Below are 17,653 nucleotides of genomic sequence, written 5' to 3' on the forward strand. Positions count from 1 at the left end.
GATTAATTAAGCAATTATATATGTATTGTCTGCACTGTATTAGCAGTATATACTCTATATAGAGTATATACTGCTAATACAGTGCAGACAATACATTTACAATTATACTAACATGAATGTATTAAATGATCTGTATGTAGCCCTGTACTATGGATCATTTAACCCAATCATGTTAGCAGAGGATCATTGTAAATGTATTGTTGCAGGCACTCTATATGTACATGTACTATATACTACATATAGAGTGCACTGAACAATAGATTTACAATTATCCTCTGCTAATATGAATGGGTTAAATGATCCGTAGTACATGATATGTAGCCCTGTACCCCCTTTTCCACTTACAGAGCTAGGTTATTTTTCTTTTAAATAAATATTAATGTATTTTAATGGTATCTATCTACCAGTAGCTGCCTCATTTCCCACCCTCGGCTTATATTCGGGTCAATACTTTTTCCCAGTTTTTTTGGCTAAAATTAGGTACCTCGGCTTATATTCGGGATGGCTTATACTCGAGTATATACGGTATGCGTTTTATCTTTATTACACAGTTGAGTCATTGGGACTATAAAAATAAGTCTGCTTTTAAAAGATCATCACGGAAACCTCATATTCTGCAAAGTTACATTTTCTGTTGCTTAACGTTCCAGAGACGCTCAAGCTCTTTGACATCTGCAGGCTATGAAACACATACAAGTACGGCTAAATATGCCAATATGTATTCATTCATGGCTGCTGAGGGTATCTGTTATAGCTTTTGCTTTTCATGCATATTCATCTCTATTAAGTTCCCAGAAAGTGGGATTGTTAATAATGTTGATATTAGCCAGACGCAGAGAGATAGTTGGAAATAATTATTATAGTTTGAAGAAACATTTTCAAGGTGAGCTGCAGCTGGGCTTGTTCAACCTCTTGGCTTGGATAACAGCTTTTCTTTTTGATATCACAATACATTTATCAAGGCATGGCCACATTGTTTTTTTACTTTCATCTACCGGACAGGATTCTATATGATTTATGATTTAGTCCTTCCTATTACAGAATCGCAGGAAAGCAACACATATAAAATAAATGATACATTTATTAAAGAGAAATTAACATAGAAATTATAGGGATGCACCAATACTTTTCATATACCAGTGCCGATACTTGGCATTTTCATGAGAACTACCAGGGTTGCAGCGGTTGCAGGTGGGACCTGGCTCTGGCGCTCCACCACTGTCCTGAAATCATTAGTCTGTATTGTTTTAGAAAAACTGTCACATGACAATAAACAAAAATGTATCAGTACTCGTACTTGTAAGTACTCGGCAAGTACCAGTACTCGTACTCGCAAAACTGGTATCTGTGCATCACTTTATTTATATTTATAAAAACTAGGGTTGCACAGATACCAAGTACAGTACTCGGTACAAGTACAAGTACCGATACTTTTGAGCTCCAAGACTACACTAGAGAAAAATTCTAAAATTATGAGGAAGCTGTCATTTGTAAGGAGCACACAGAGCTCCTGGGATTTGTACATCTCTGTTTTAATGTACAATTTTGTTTTTATAAATAAAGGGATGCACAGATACCAGTTTTGCGAGTACGAGTACTTGTACTTGCCGAGTACTTACAAGTACGAGTACTGATACATTTTTGTTTATTGTCATGTGACAGTTTTTCTAAAACAATACAGACTAATGATTTCAGGACAGTGGTGAAGCACCAGAACCAGGTCCCAGCTGCAACCGCTGCAACCCTTGTAGTTCTCATGAAAATGCCAAGTATCTGCACTGGTACTCGAAAAGTATCTGTGCAACCCTAATAAAAACAAATTCATACATTAAAACAGAGATGTACAAATCACAAGGGCTCCGTATGCTCCTTACAAATGACAGCTGCCTCCTAACTTTTGAATTTTCTAATCTAGTCTTGGAGCTGGAAAAGTATCGGTACTTGTACTTGTGCCGAGTACTGTACTCGGTATCGGTGCATCCCTAGAAATGATGAGTTGAGCTCAGCTTTGTCTTAAAAAAATGCTGCAGGTTTTTTTAATGAGATACTACTCCATGACATTATCTTAAGAACTTCTATTAATTTGATCTGCTGTATATTAAGATGGACAATTACATAACATATTGACAAACAAAGATAATATACTTGACTCACTCACATTCTCCAGCACTAGGATCTCCTGATGTTGACTGTACAATAATCCCTGGGAAAAAGGAGAAGGTTTTGCTTAATTCAAAATAACACACTTAAAAAACAGTAAATTATATATTTTATATGATTGTTTTTTTTAACATAATCGTTTTTTTTAAAACATAATTTCATCGTAGTATCCTTTTCCAGTGTACTACATGTATCCTATATTTCATTCACCAATTGTTGTCCTGGTTCTAATCCAAATGATAACAATCAATGAGGTGTGAAGAGAGAAATGAATTACAAAAATTCTGAGCCTCTGGTATCTTAATGACCAGTGAGAACATTCAAAAACAGGTATTACTATTGTTCTCCAGAATCTATATCAAACAATCTCTGACCTGTCTTTGAGCTTTACCGTGTGTTCATGTTTTCCGAACAGGATACTCAGGCCTTTAGCCATTATTTCCAGTCTTGTGATCTTCAACAAGTACTCTTCAGAGGTTGTCTGAAAACCATTTTGATTGGGTCATATCAAACTTCAACAACATTTTGTTGTGAAAAAGCAGATTACCACATTTGTATGATTATTTGTATGACAGGGAAGATCAAACCCAACCCAGAGCTGAATGGAGCACCTGACCCATTGACTGGAATTGCTAAATCCAAGTACTGTAAACTAAAGATGCCTTCATATTCAATGTTTACTTTTTTAATACCATGTTTTTATTTAAAAACATGTTAATGTATTGTGTGATGTGTGTTATGTTTTAAACAAAACTGTATTTATTGAATACTGTGACTACTAAGAAATGCAGAAACCTTCTAAGGTCTTGCAAACTTTTCTTGCAACAGTATATACCATATGTCAGTTTTCTTTTGCTGTTATAGTTGGTAACTTACGTTTGAATTTTCCTATTATTTTATAGGAATAAAATATTTTACATTTTATTCACATTTTATAATAATCTGCAATATAGTCTTTCTCTGATTACATATCAGTCTTTACTGAAACCTCCTTTTTGTGGCCACCAGATGTTCTGGGTGAAATAATGCCGGAAACATCTTCTATAATGTATACATCTTTAATAGTGTGAAACTTTTGTATGTTGCCTTTTCAGAGGCATCCTCTTTTCCACAAGAAGCTACATAATTGTTAGGTATCCCAAAAAAGCGTTCCTGTGTGATAAGAAGTCCAGAAGGGACCATTCTTCATTTCCAGATGTTTGCTGAACGGCGGTCAGTCACAGATGTATTGGTAAATACAGTCTTCTCTCAAGTTTATCATTTGGTTCTCATCTACACAGCCGTGTGATCTTTATCCGCTATAGAGTGCCATTCTTAAGAGGAAAATAGAGACACTGTTTACTTACGTAAATCAATTTCTCTTGAAAGACCTTATTATTCAAGTCCTTGGTATGAGAAAGGAAATGTATTATGAAGTTTGGTTTGGAATCCTCCATGCGGCATTTACAAAGCTTTTGAGCAGTCTCATCTGATTTAGAAATGTTTTGGTTATTTATTGCAATAGCATATAGAGCTGTAGGCATTGAGAATAGAAAGATTATCACCATTTTAACACGTTACCCAGTTTCATACGAAAACAGTGTAAATGGGTTTCTCTCCAGCAATTAGGATATATATGGGGAGATCTTATTGCACTGTATAGGAACATATGGAAAAGTATTCCTTTGTATAATGGAGGGAAATATAGGCCATACTCTTTCTTCGGCTGAAAGCTTTCCTCCCATGGTCTTTGCTGAGGATGTTTCCTCCTGAATATCTTGAGTTCACTGTACTTTAACATTTATAACATACAATAATTAGTCCTTAAAAATCTTAAAACTGGAACCTTCTTAAGTGTAGCACATGAGAAAAGTCTTCTTATAAGCTACTTTCTTTCTTGATCTATACCACTCTTCTTGAACGTCTTTCTCAGATTTCCGCTATCCATGGTAGTAGTGTTGGGTTTTATTTTTATCAAGATAATTTTCTTGATAATGGTCAATAGTTTGTTTTTTTAATTTTGTAAGAATAAGTTCATTTATACTCATCCTCATTAGTGTTTCACTTGAACATGAAGTGATTCTTTTCAGTTGCCTACTGGTGAAAAGTCTGGTCTTCCCTGTATGCTAGTAAAGGTTGGTGGCAGTACTTTGCAGTTTCAATAATGTTTAGCTCCTGTAGTGACAATGTACCGATGTTTAGGAGAGGAGAAGACAACATTATTTGAAGATTTGCTTCAATTTTCTTCATTTGACTACCCAGAGAAGCACTCATGACCTTTTTTATTATTTTATTTCACAGGTTTAATGTTACTATGAACATAATTCAACAAGCATTATGGTCCTCATAATGTCAGTAAGGGGAGCATTGGTTTGTGTATCGCAGATCATGATAATCTTGTTACCCTTCTGAGCTGCCACGTTTCCCCCTTGTTTCTTCTTCCTAACTGATAAACAGCCACAGGACAAACTCCACCACTGGCACCCCTCTCTAGATCTTTTTATTTCGTTTTGGGTAGAGCAGCAAACGGTTGGAATGTCCAGTATTTTTTTTTTGTCTGTCTGTGTCCCTATTGGGAAGATTTGTCCTCACATCCTTTCAGGACAAGATGTCATGGGAAATTTCCTCAATGGGGACACACACAAATCAAAATCACATTTTTAGTAGAGTTGAGAAAGGTTAGAGAATCTGACAATGTTGTTGTAGACAAGTTCTTAGCACCTCCCGAACAAGGTCACAGGGACATATAAAAACCTGACAGAGATTTTAACTCTTTCCCATTCCATGAAAAACTAAAATACATTTTGCTTGGAGTTAAATGCAAACCACATGGTACATGTTTATATCAACATTCACATGCATGAACCGCAAGGTCCACTGTTTGTTTGTCCCCATCCCCCTTGATGAAATGCTAGGAATATAAGTTAAAAACACTTTTAGGGGAAAAGAAAATATATTATACTCTCCTTTGTTCCATCCATGGTGCAGGGGGTGACGTAATCATCCTCGGACTAGATCCCAAGGAATGAGGATCATTCAAGATCTCGTGAGAAGACTGGGAGCATCTTCTCAGTGAGACTAGGGGCCTGATTTATTAACGTAAACATGCACATGTTTAGCGTGCATGTGTGCATACACGAAAACATATACGAAAACATGCTCAACCGTATTTACGAAGCGAACACAAGCATTCCGAAACGGCATCACGCCCAGGAGTCGTGTAGCTATGTATTTACATACGTGCGCATCGTATTGCATGCGCTTTAAGCTATACGACATGCAAATAGTGGCGTGAGAAATTTTAAAAGACTGTTTAGCAATTACACATGGGAAACTTACACCAACAATAGGACTAAATTAGAATTGTAACCCTATAACCCAAAAAGTTTAAAAAAGCACCCTGAACATAGTAAAAACGAATTTGAAAATGTTTTACCTGACAGAGCAATGGCATGTGGAGGTCTTGAGAAGCCAACTGCGCATGCGTGCACTCCCGTTCACACGATTTTCACCTTTTAAAACACGATCACGCCGCATTAGCAAGATTTCGTAGTAAATAGCATAAACACGTGCATCAAATGCATACGCTTATGCAGCATGTACCTGCAAATCCTCAGGTTTTTGGTCCACAGTTTAATAATATCCAATATATATCAGGCATCCCAACTCTCCCGGACGCTCATGGAGTCTCCCCTATTAGATAGCGGCTCCCGGCCGCCCGGGAGAGAAACATGTTCTCCCGGAAAGGTTTATTTTGCTTGATCTAGCAGAGTAAACCTTTCCCTGCTATCTGTTTTTTTTTTTCTTTCTGACATCGGGGCCGCTGGCCGCCGTCAGTCAGAGGAAAAAAAAAACAGCATAGGAATGAATAGCTAGATTGCTATTGGCTATTTCAATTTGCAATAGCCAATAACAGACTAGCTATTGCACCCATCCACTGCTGCTGTCAATCAGCTGAGGTGGACCTGAAGTTCTCCATAAGGTCCTCTTCTGCTGATTGACAGCAGCAGAGGGCGGGTACAATAGCCAGCTTGCTATTGGCTATTACAAATTGAAATAGCCTATAGCAATCTAGCTATTCATTTCTAGGCTGGGTTTTTTTTTTTTTTTTTCTCACGGCAGCAGCTGTCAGAATACTAAAAAAAAACAACCTGCAGATAGCAAGGGAAGCAATAGCTTTTCTACTATCTGCAATCATTTCAAAAGGCGTGAATGTACAGTGGCCAGGATCACTCCAGCAACATGCCATGAATGCACAACACACCTGCCATGTGATGACAGTGCAGGAGGTGTGCTCAATCCAGCAACATGCCATGAACACACAAAACACTACAAGCAGAGTACTGCAAATACCATGCGATGCAGTGTGATTTTAAAAAAAAACAACTTTTTTTTTTTAAAGAGAAATGCATGATATTTGCAGTAGTGCAAGTTGCAGTGTGGCCAGGTACACTGTGAATGAGAGGTGAATTGTTCAAATGAATGGCATGCAACAACCATCCTGCACTGTCATCACATGGCAGGTTTGTTGTGTATTCATGGCATGTTGCTGGAGTGACCAAGGCCACTGTGCGTTCACACCAAGGGAATGAGGAATCAGGGGAAGCACCTACCTTGCGTTATTGTGCAAGAAGTGCATTGTGTATGCACTCATGTCAATTGCACCCCGATGCACTTCCTGCATCCGGCACTCAACAGTACCACATTACCATGCGTTGTGTTGCATTTCAACAATGTAGTGCATGCACTACATTTGTAGATACAATATAATGCATGGTCCTGTGGTAACATTGTTGTGAGTAACTGGCACATTTTGGGGGACATTAAAGGAATAGCAGTGCAAGGCACCTCCTGCACTGCCATCACAGGAATTTTGTGTTGTGCAGTACCGTACGTTAATCGCATGCAATCGGGTGTTTATTGCATGGCTAGTGTGAACAGGTGGTTGGGGGGGGTCGAATGACATGACACATTAACCACTTGCTGACCGGGTTGTTTATACCCCCTTCCTGTCCAGGCCATTTTTCACTATTCAGCGCTGCAGTACTTTGATTGACATTTATTCCGTCATGCAACGCTGTACTGAAATTAATTTTATACCATTTTTGGGGGACAGATAGAGCTTTCTTTTGGTGGTATATAATCACCACTACGGGTTTTTTTTTAACTATATAATGAAAAGAGTACAGAAAATTTTGAAAAAAAACCTGTTCTCCCTACATTGTGTTATAAAGCATTTATTATTACCCAATTTTTGGGTAATATGGGGGGGGGGGGACTTTAATTATTATTTTTTCATTGCTTTGATATGTGACTTTTAATTTTTTATGTAACTTACATTTTTTTAAACCTTTTTTCCCCCCACTTAACTTTATTGCTATCACATAGGGAGCAAACAAGCTCCATATGTGGTAGCCAATTTGCAGTGACAGGTCCTCTTTTGGAGGCATCAGGGGTCTTTAAGACCCCTAATGTCACCTTGGGACCCCCAGAGAAGCTGATGAAGCAGAGACCTGCTTCACCAGCTTCTCTCCGGTTTCTGTACCGGAGAGTGACAGGAATGCGGAAGTGATGTAATACATCACTGCCTGCATTCCGAGGAGGAGATCAAACAGAGCCCGTGTACTGAGCTCCGTTTGATCTCCGGCCGCAGAGCTGCTGTGCTGGTCCCTGGCGGGCAGGAGCGGGGCGGGATGGGGCGTCTAAAAACGCCCACCCACATTCAAGAAGCCGCTTTTCAGCCGTTTAATTAGAACAGGTGGTTAAATATCTTTTTCCTGACTCTAGTGCATGTGATGAGTTAATGCGCACCTGCTTTTCACATGGTGATTTGGCATAAAAAAAAAATGTTGAACACGCCTTAAACTAACTTTATATAAGGCTCACACTTGTTCATGCCTGGTTTGCTCAAATGCAGACTGACATGTATGTGTACGGGACCAGGACACTCTACGCTAAACTGAGTTATTAGATAGGAAATGTTTGAAATGTATTGTTAAATATTGTCCTTATCTCATGTGATTTTGGATCAAAGGACACTAGTATGTTGAAATGGCTAATAGTTATATTTGCTTTTTTTTTTGTTCAACAATTTATCCTCACCTGCTGTCAATTTCCATTCCTTTGTAAAGGTGCCCATACACCTTACGAATATCGGCTGATTTATGTTTGCAATGACGTTTTCATCCGATATTCGTAAGGTTGATGGGGAGTCTACAACCGCAAATACTGTACAATTGTACGACATTTGTCTTTCCAGCATGCTAGAAATCTTTGGTCGATCGTACGATTTTCGCTAGGTTGGTGGCGTTTCCGTACGTCAAAATTCGTACGAATTCGTAAGTGAAATTCTGCTAAACCCCACTAATTGAACTGTGCGATGGTCGGGGCAGGATGGGGCCCCGTACAAAAATCATACGATGGTTCGATCATCGGACGAAAATGTTTGTCTGATGATTGCAAGGTGTATGGGCACCTTTAAACCCACAATCTGATGTTCGGCAGCTATGGATATATATGTATGATTTCTTCTATGTGTTTTCATTAAGTATTTGCCAATATGCCTACCATGCTTAATGGAATGCTTTTTTTTTCTTTCACTGTTTCCCCACTGAAAAGGCTGTCCAAGCTGTGCTGCTCCTCCTAGGATTATACAGAATATTGAGCACATCTATATATTCATTTTTGTGTGTGTGTCAAATCATGAAATGTTTGATGTACAAGCATAATTACATGAATGGAAAACCTAACAAATAAAATCTGCATGTTGGCTTAGCACAGTACTGGGCAATGCTCATGCTACTATGTTATATTCCACACAGACTATAGACCCTAAAATGAAACCATTGCACAACACCAGGTGAATAGACCTTGCAAATAGCTTTAGTAATAGAGATTGGCTAACATTAAAAAAAATAGAGTATTTTAACAAAGGAGCTGTGATATTTTTTCAAATAAAGGCTTATGTGTATGCATCTAGTTATAAATAAGGCAAAAGGGTGACATATGATTATGAAAATAACGGAAAAAAATATATATACACAAACCTCCCTGTTAAACACTAATAATACATTCTATAGCTTTCGGCAAAAAAAACGTCAGCTGCGGAAGCTAGCCAGCAGGTGAATGGAGCTGTGGGGGAAGCAGGGTGCTGGCGGTTGCTTGAGAGTTACTATTAACTCTCTGGCAACCAGAATCTACAGTTAGCTGATACCTACCAATCCCCATTGGTGCTGGAGAACTGGTAGTTTACTGTATCTACATCCATATCTTCATAATGATGCATACATATATACAAGCTCCCTATGTGTTATGCATTATGCTTAAACATAAATGCATTTATAGATATGCACATATATAGATATACATAATTATGCATGTTGATGCACATGCATGGATATGCACATCTATGCATGTGCATTAACAGGCCTATATCTGGATATGCATATCAATGCGGGTGCATGGATATGCATATTTATTCACTTGCATCAACATGCATATCCATGCGCATGCATACATGTGCATGGATACTATTATCCATGCACGTGTATTAACAAGAATATATCTGCATTGATGTGTATCAAAATACATATACGTGTATGGATATGCGTATCCATTCAGATATATACCTGCTAATGCACGTGCATTGTATGCATATATGTGCATTATATGCGTGGGTATGCATATCCACACATGTGAATTAACATGCATATACGTTAACGAATGTCACTATATAAATATATGGATATCCATAGATATACATCTCACTATATATAGATAGATGCAACGTTAAACATATGCCACTACCAGTCAGCAGGGACAGCATGTACTGCTAACACTTGTAGTTCCCTCATATACAGAACAACAGGATTAACGTATATTGGACAGGAACTGCTGACACTTGTAGTGCCCTCACACTAGTTGCCCGTACACAGCTTAGGACTGGTAGACCAAAGAGAAACTGGTGATGGGCTATTTTTGGCCTATGGGCCTTGTAATTGGCATATGTGATCTAAATAAAGATGTGGGCACTCTTGGGGAGTTTTTTTCATTAAAAAAACATGCATATGGGGTACATGCAAACCCCATGCAGATGGTGTCCTGGCCTGGGTGTGAACAGGGGACTCCACTGCAGCAAGGCAAGGCCCACGGCCAAGAGGCCCTTTCCAGCCCAAATGCTGTGTTAAAGCAGTGACGGCAGTGCCGCCTGCCTCCTGGGCCCACCATACACTGCTGTTTCCGCTTTAACAGATCCGCATCTCCTACAGCGTTGCAGCCAAGGAGAGTTCTGAGGTAGGGGGCAGACCTACTGCCTGAGGGCCTGAGGCTGGGGGGGGGCCCCACTGAGGTCTGGTCACGGGCCCCCCACTGGAGTTCTACAAAACCCCGACTGAAACCTAAGGATCGGGTATGTGAATTAGATTTTTTTTTTCTATGAACTGCAAATGGGAACATTTTAACCTGTTAGGCTCCATTCACATACAGCGTTTGCATTTCCCTTGCGTTTTTGCGTGCGGGAGACCGCACCGGACGCAAATGCAATATGTGAAACAACTATACGGATTCCACTAGTTTGCGGCCATTATATAGCCGCGAATGTGTGGAATCTGCTGGGTTATCGCACTTGCAGTATTTTGGGGGTTTCGCAGGGTAAAGCTCCATTTACACTACATCAGCTGTCCGAATAACCGCTCTAAACAGAAAAAACAGTGCACTTTAATGTGCATTGTCCAGACTATTGCGGGACCACGCGGTACAAAACCGCACAGCCCCCAAAATAGTGCAAGCGCATTAATCCGGCAGGTTCTACACGTTCGCAGCTATGTAATAGCTGCAAACGAGCAGAATCCGTGCGGTTGTTTCACATATAGCATTGGCGTCCCGTGCGGTCTTCCGCACGGGAAACGCAAACGCTATATGAGCATGAAGCCTAATAATGTGTTGTAAATAGAAAATGAGAGAGGCTGAAAATCTTTAATATTGAAAGCCCTCCTTTAATTATAGTCACTTTAAAGAACTCTGATATAAAGTCACATTGAAGGCCCTGTCACACCATAAAGAGTGCGTTCCAGAGCGTTCAGCCTCTGGAATTATACAAAACAAAAAGAATCCCAAGCACACCTGTCAGCTGGCCTGCAACAAAACAAATTACCCTGTCCAACAGTATGTGTTAAAAGCAGAGGTTTTAGTTGCACAAACCTTTGGCCAAAAATATGTAGAAGCCACACTGCCCCGTCAAGACGCCTCTGTAAAGTGTGGTCCTAACTCTATTCATATGAGTCTCCTAATGGGAGCATATTGATGCAGTTGATAAATTGAATGCAGGTGTACCAGAAGGTAGCCTACTCCTCCTCACAAGGTGCAGCCTCTGGAACTCACTGGAACGCAACGCAGCTGGCTAAGTTTGTTTTGGGGCGGCCACTCCCCCCTGCCCGCAGTGCGATCGCGGGCACCCGAATGCATGGCACATTAGTCACTGCGTTCTTATCCAGTGCAATCTGCAAAAAGTAGTGCATGCAGCATTTTTTGCCAGCGATTGCACTGCGGGCGGGGGGCGAGGCTGCGGTGCCATTGACTTCAATGCACCGCCATTCCCCCTCTCGCCCCAAAACAAAGTGAGCCAGCTTAGTTGCGTTCTAGTGTGTTCCAGAGGCCCAGAACAATGACACACTAACCCTTGGGGGTCCAGAACAATGACACACTGACACTGGGGGGTCCAGAACAATGACACACTGACACTTGGGGGTCCTGGTGAGACATCTGCTTAGAACCTCAGCAGGTCAGCAGTGCTGTTGCTGTGCTGGTTTGTGGTCTGCTATGTATTGGTGCTGGTCTGAGGTCTGCCATGCTTTCTGCCATTTAGCTCACTTTCCAAATTGCCTATATCGGTCTAGATTTTGAAATTCTCCTACCAGTTCCCCAGTAATTCATCTTTTAGTGAATTGGCCCACTATTTTAAAAATAGTGTGGAGAAATAATTTCTTTAACACAAGAATGTTTATGCAGGTGGGGCTTGAGGGTGTTGTTTGTGTATTGGTGGAGCACAAGAGAGCACCATAATCTTGTATTGCCCGGGGGCCCCATGTGTTGTCAGTCCGCCCCTGTCCAAGGGTATTATCATCATGAATCTTGGAATAGCATAGCCCATAGAGTATTATATACAAATACTTTTAAAAAGGAAGCATTTAAAAAAACGAAACACATGACAAAATTGAAGAACAATACCATGTCCAATAGGATCATCCATCATCAATTATTTTTTAAATCCTCAAGCAATTTCTTTTTTATTATTATTATGTTTATAGTGCAGGAAATGTTTGGTGTGCTTTAGCAAATTCACATCAGTCTGTGCCTTTGAGGGACTTACAATCTGAAGGTGCCCATACACTGCACGATTCTCGTATGAGAATCGCGGGAAATCCCACGATCGTACGAGAATCGTGCAGTGTGAATGAAGACGTGTGACCGTTTCTACTGTACGGTCGCACGTCTTTTGTCTAAGGAGCATGCTAGAAAACCAGATGAAAATCTTACGATTTTCGACTGGTTTGAACGGTGCTCGGGAGACAAATGCCGAACGGGCCGGTGTGTACACGCGCACACTGCCCATTTTAGCATTGCAGTAATCGGAAGCCCGCCCCTCAGGGGGGCGGGCTTGCGATGATCGCAAGTACGATCTGCCTGTCCAAGATGGGCAATCGTACGTTTTTTTAATTACTTTACAACCATCGCAAGACTAAGGTCTTGCGATGGTTGTAAAGTATATGGCCGATGATCGAACCGTCGTACGATTTTCGTACGACGGCCCCACCCTGCCCCGACTATCGCAAGGTTCAATCAGCGCTAGTTTAAAAAAACACCTGGACGACTTGCGATAATTGACCGTATTCATTTTCGTTTGCGCATGCGCAGTGTTAATCATGCGACTTTTGACGGACGGGAATGCCACCAACCATGCGAACATCGTACGATCGACCAAAGTTTTCAAACATGCTTGACTGTCAAAGTCGTATGATTGTACAGTACTATCGGTCGGGCACTCTATTCACACGTTACGAATGTCGTACGAAAAGTCGATCGCATACGATTATCGTACGATAATCGTAAGGTGTATGGGCACCTTAACATGCACTCAGAGCCAATTTGGACAGGAGCCAATTAACCTTCCAACATGTCTTTGGAGTGTGGCAGGAAACCAGGGTACTGGAGGCAACCCATGTGAGCATGTAACTCCATGCAGATAGTGTCCTAAGTGGGATTTGAACCAGGGAGTCAGGTTGGGCTGCCCCAAGGGCAGTGGGATCAGAAAACATGGAATAGCATAGCATATAGAGTATAATCCACTGTATGAAAGTTACTTTGATAAAGAAAGCAGTTTACAAGCAAATGGCAGAAATGCTCCAAAAAGCAAGATATTCCACTTTCCACAATCCTATATGCTGGTCTTTGGAGTGTGGGAGGAAACCAGAATATCTGGAGCAGGCCCACGCAAGCACAGGGAGGATATGCAAACTCCATGCGGATGGCGTCTGAGCTGGGATTTAAACCAGGGACTCAAGTACTGCAGGGCAGAAAGTCTAAAGGTGCCCATACACTGTGCGATTATCGCACGATAATCACGGGAAATCCCGCGATCGTACGATAATCTCATAGTGTATGGAAGGCGTGCAACCGTTTTTACTGTACGGTTGCACATCTTTTGTCTTAGGAGCATGTTAGAAAACAAGCCGAGAATCATACGATTTGCAGCTGGTTTTTAGCATGATTGTAAGATCAATGCCGCACGGGCCGGTGTGCGCACGCGCACACTGCCCTTTCAGCATTGCGGTCATCGGAAGCCCGCCCCTCAGGGGGGCGGGCTTGCGATGATCGCAAGTACGATCTGCCTGTCCAAGATAGGCAGATCGTACGTTTTTAAAATTACTTTACAACCATCGCAAGACTAAGGTCTTGCGATGGTTGTAAAGTGTATGGCCACCTTAACCCCTAAGCCATTGGCTGCCACAAGGGTATGATGATCATGAATGTTAGAATAGCATAGCCTACAGGATATTATCCATTCCTTAAAAGTGACTTTAAAAAGGAAGCAATTGAAAATCAAATGGCAGATAGGTCACAATAAGCAAGATATTTCCCTTTCCACAATTCAATACAATACTATCTAACATCATGCAGCAATCCTTTAAAATATACCAAAAAAAAGGATTTTAATAACATGTGCATTTCTAAGTTTGCCATTGATTCACGCCTATTAGCACGCTATCGCGCCACACGCGCAGGCGCGTGCTCAAGCATCCAGGTGTGTTTTATCTTGGCGTGTTCAAGGAGTGTGTGTCAGGTTAGTAAATCAGTAAAGCAAAACAAACGACAAACGCACTCAACAATTTGTTACCAGTTATAGGTATATAACTTTTATTACCAGGTTAGTAAATCAGACCCTAGGAGTTCTCTACATTCCCAAGATCTCCCCAGAGTGAGGATTACAATACCCTTGCACAAGCAACAGGAGCAGGAGCTGGGAGAAGGGTGAGTATAACATCTAATTCTTTCCCCCTTACAGGTGAATTTTTACACTTCATACCAGCGATTCAGCAAGGGGAAGGAGGGCAAAGTTGACAGCTGACCTTGCATTTCAGATTCAGACATTGCAATTACTGAGTAGTAATAATAATAAAGACATGGGTAGAACAGAATCTCTAACTGTATGTAATACACATATATATATTTCAAATTAACTTACCTAAAATCACGAAAATGGGGTGGAGTGAAAGCATTTTAAACAATGGGACAAACCTGCACAGGATTAAACAATATAAAGTTAATATTTTCCTAAGTAGTAAAATTAAGTTTAATAAAGTAATGAATAAAAATGTAAGAATGACATGTCACCAATACTTTACTTATTGGTAATGTCTTATTAACATTCCAGGGGTCTACAATCCAGCTAGTACAACCATATTGCATTGGATTTGTTAAAATAGAATATTAGAAGTAGTACAAAAACAATTAAGATCAACTGCAGAAATATTTCCCCTGGGCATATTGTAGTTTATTTACAGGTTTCCTACCTGTGTACAATACGTAAACATGCTCTACATAGGATGCATTTAGAACACAGAGAACATTTTTAGTAAATTCCTCTTGAGTATATACATTAAAATGCAATATAAATCACTATCTAGTTTTCCTGCAGACATTAAAGTCGTATCCCCTATTTTGATAATTGAGAAATTATCAATGTATTGTGCAATTGTCATTGTTCAGCAGAAGCTTTGGATAATGCCAACAGTACAGTTTCCTTTAAACCCATAAATAATACAAAAAGCAGAATCAACATGTTTCTTATCTCTATGGCTAGAAATATTTTCTATCTCTAAAAAATCTAATTGTTTTTCAAAAAGCACTTAATAGTTCAATACATCATTCAATTATCTGTGTAGAATTTGACATACAGATGTACAGAGTACAGAGTACATACAGAGTATAAGGAGATGATCTGATTCCCAATGCAGTTGCAATTTATACAAAAAAATTTCAGGCATGATCGGCAGCAGAAAGTAAAATCCAAACATCACATCACCGCAGTTCACAGCCAAAAAATAAACTCAGAAATGAATCCCTGGTATAAATATCACTTTGTTAAACTGACCTTTGCTATGTGACTGTTCTAATTGCCTTTTACATAATCCGAGTGATAAAAATACTTTATTCTTAGTCACACATCTATTATAATCTTACCTGTACTCAATAATACCATACCCATACTGTATGGTTCTATATTGCTACTAATATCACAAACCTAACTGTTTTGTTTTTTTACGTATAGCCAATCATTACTGCACAATCATTCCTAGTAACTGTGCCTTAAAAGTTACCTTATCTATATTAATTTTTACTGGAGACATGTTAGCTTACCTTTGTTTATCAGTATAACACACCTAGCCTTATTGTACCTATCATTTATATTTTATATGTATATCCTATTATTATAGTCCATGCACGTAGCTGGGTAAGTCCGCACACATACTACATAGCCACAAAAATAAGCTGCTTCGCACTGCATTCCAACTAATACTGTCATATGAATAATGCTATCAGGCTTGTAGTCATTTTTTCTACGCACCTGTCATTAAATATATACCCACTAAAACTGTGCATTCTGCGTGTAAACCTACATACCAAATATTAGCTTGTAAAACCCACTAATATCACAAATGACACTTTGTAATCGCACAAGTTACCTTTATATAAATGTTAATGTTACTATCATAGAAAAATGTTTTCCTTTATAAGCATTTACAATCGCATGCTTGCCATTTCTGTTCATTCCTTTAAAGGTTCACAATCAATGTCTAGCAACCATACTTCGACAATAAACGTCTAAGGCGCTGCTGGGTATGCTGTTTAAATACTGTAAACATATGTACCTGAGCTCATAGTGCAAATGTATATACCTGAACTCATTGTGTAAATGTATGCACCTGAGCTTGCTGTGTAAAATGTATGCACCTGAGCTCATTGTGTAAATGTACGCACTTGAACTCATTGTGTAAATGTATGCACCTGAGCTCAGTGTGTAAATGTTACTAGTATGGAAAAATGTTTCCTTTATAAGCATTTATTATGCATGTGAGCTCATTGTATAAATGTATACACCTGAACTCATTTGGTAAAACATATGCACATGTGCTCATTGTGTTAAGCGTATGCACCTGTGCTCATTGTGTAAAACGTATGCACCTGAGCTCATTGTGTACCTGTGTGCCCCTGAGCTCCCATATATTAACAAATGTAACATATTCAGAACACCCTAAATAAAAACAGAAAAGGATAATAATGCCATACATTACTATGACTGATGCAACAACTCACAAACAGATTTCCATTGCCAGAATAAAACAATCTAACAATAGTGCCCACAGATACAAAGCTGACCCTGTCCTCTCTGTGCTCAGTATCTCCATATACCTTTATTTTACTGAGCTCTGCTGCTGAACATGAACTAAGTTAGCTTTATGTAAGGCACTCACCTGTGTTACTCACTGCAGCTGATGTTGTCTGTATAGGGTCTGTATAGAGTATACTCTGTCTGCTATGCTCTGATCTGTCTCTTCTTTAACGTGTAGTATGTGTTCTGTAAATGTGCTACTTATAAGAACATCAGGACCACAGTAAGGAGGGCTGGGAAGGAGGAGGCATTATAACGGGGCGGAGGTGAGGAAGGTGCAGAGCGTCCCCCTAAAATCATTTATAAAACTTCATCCCAAAGTATAATCTGAAACCCGACCACTATAACTGATGCAATCCTGTATTTACAATTCAAGTAGAGTGAACTGTATATATCTTCTATATCTACAGAAATCGTAATGCCTAGATATTAGTGCAATGTTTTAATTAAGCAAAATAAAAGCATGAATAAGATGTAATTTCAATCCACATCATGATACATGCAACCATTTGTTTTGAGAATTTTATGATCTCTGTAGGGAAAAAAATGAACCTAAAATCATATTAT

At 39.7% G+C, this 17,653-nt stretch overlaps 1 protein-coding gene across 1 annotated transcript in view; it reads right to left on the reverse strand.

The window, feature by feature from the left end:
• COCH (cochlin) overlaps nucleotides 1–14,888 on the reverse strand; it is a 48,147-nt gene extending 33,259 nt beyond the window's left edge. Inside the window, exons 1-2 of the mRNA XM_018554153.1 lie at nucleotides 14,879–14,888; nucleotides 2,159–2,203 (exon numbers count right to left, since the gene is read on the reverse strand). The gene's annotated coding sequence lies outside the window, so the exon portion shown is untranslated. The remainder of the gene's footprint in view (nucleotides 1–2,158; nucleotides 2,204–14,878) is intronic.
• Between the last annotated feature and the right edge of the window lie 2,765 nt (nucleotides 14,889–17,653).

This window comes from Nanorana parkeri, unplaced genomic scaffold, assembly GCF_000935625.1.
Source record: "Nanorana parkeri isolate BGI_ZX_2015 unplaced genomic scaffold, ASM93562v1 scaffold144, whole genome shotgun sequence".
Classification (NCBI taxonomy): Eukaryota; Metazoa; Chordata; class Amphibia; order Anura; family Dicroglossidae; genus Nanorana; species Nanorana parkeri.